Source organism: Cornus florida, unplaced genomic scaffold (genome assembly GCF_030987335.1).
Source record: "Cornus florida cultivar Cherokee Brave unplaced genomic scaffold, ASM3098733v1 CherokeeBrave_3.0.0_Hap2_Chr01, whole genome shotgun sequence".
NCBI lineage: Eukaryota > Viridiplantae > Streptophyta > Magnoliopsida > Cornales > Cornaceae > Cornus > Cornus florida.
The window spans coordinates 25224585-25225638 of record NW_026775571.1 but is presented as its reverse complement, the minus strand read 5'-3'; the positions used below and the strand labels follow the sequence as shown (position 1 = coordinate 25225638).

At 38.0% G+C, this 1054-nt stretch overlaps 1 pseudogene; it reads left to right on the top strand.

Moving 5' to 3' along the window:
* Positions 1–704: 704 nt before the first annotated feature.
* On the top strand, positions 705–803 carry LOC132283854 (small nucleolar RNA R71; annotated as a pseudogene).
* The last annotated feature ends 251 nt before the right edge of the window (positions 804–1054 follow it).

Genomic DNA, 1054 nt, shown 5'->3' with positions numbered 1-1054 from the left:
CAAAAATGGGACTTCTAACATTTCTTTGGGAATATGATTGATTAGGAAAATGAGAATTAGAGAATTGGTTTCCTTGTGATTTTCAGTATGATGATCTAAAACCTTGGGAACCTTGGCCTTGCAGTGGAGGTGGAATGTATTTCCCTTGAAAACCACCTTGGGAAGGTTTTGAGCCCTCCCCTTGGCTTTTCCAAGAGAAATTCGGGTGATTCCTCCAACTAGGATTGTAGTGATTGCCATAAGGATTGTTCCCTTGATTAGCAAAAACAACATTTGCTTGTTCATGATGCTCACTTTGCACATGTCCATGAGGACAATTGGAAGTAGAATGTAAAACACTTGAACAATTCATACATGTCTCATTAGATGCATGATGAGAATGGTTAGGGAAAAAAGATACTTGATTCGCCGAGTTTTGATTAATCAAAAATTGATCAAACCTTTGAGATAATGATTTCATTTCGACAGCAATTTCATTGGAGTGGTCAACTTGATGTAAGCCAACACTCTTCCTACCACTAGAATTTCTACCATTCTTTGAAGATAAAGTACGATGCAAAGAATTTTCACTCATGCTCTCATAAAGACGCCACACGTCATCCTCATGCCTATTAATGTAAGAGCCACCCATGGAAGCATCAACCATGCCCTTGTAATTATCCGATAAGCTCTCAAAGAAATATTGAAGTAATTACCATTTGGGCATGTCATGATGTGGACACTTCCTGAGCATTTCATTAAAGCGTTCACATGCCTCATGAAATATTTCTCCATCCCCCTGTGAAAATTCTCGAATTGAGGTTCTCATGGCATTGGTCTTAGAAACCGGATAGTACTTCTTCAAGAACTCTTGTTGCATTTCCGCCCAAGAAGTTATTGAGAAAGGCCTAAGATTTTTAAACCAATATTTTGCCTTGTCCTTAAGGGTGAATGGAAAAAGTTTAACCTTTAAGACCTCTTTCGGCATATTCGTATATTTTATGGTGGAACATACTTCAAGAAACTCATTCAAATGCTTGTAAGGTTCTTTACTTGGAAGTCCATGATAATTAGG